We start from the raw sequence: 342 nt of genomic DNA on the forward strand, positions 1-342 counted from the left end.
CAAAAGGGAATAGCATAAGTCTGTAGACCTCAGGGTCAACCCCATTGGTCTTGACAGTGTCACAGATTTGCAAGAATTCAGCTAAAAACTGATGAGGATCTTCTAATAGAAGTCCATGGAACTTGCAATTCTGTTGCATTAGAGAAACTAATTGAGGCTTAAGCAAAAAGTTGTTTGCTCCAATGGCAGGGATAGAGATGCTTCTCCCATAGAAGTCGGGAGTAGGTGCAGTAAAGTCACCCAACATCTTCCTTGCATTGTTGGCATTGTTGTTATTTTCGGCTGCCATGTCTTCTTTTTGTTTGAAGATTTCTGTTAGGTCCTCTACAGAGAGTAGTGCCT

This window comes from Arachis duranensis, chromosome 7 (genome assembly GCF_000817695.3).
Source record: "Arachis duranensis cultivar V14167 chromosome 7, aradu.V14167.gnm2.J7QH, whole genome shotgun sequence".
Classification (NCBI taxonomy): Eukaryota; Viridiplantae; Streptophyta; class Magnoliopsida; order Fabales; family Fabaceae; genus Arachis; species Arachis duranensis.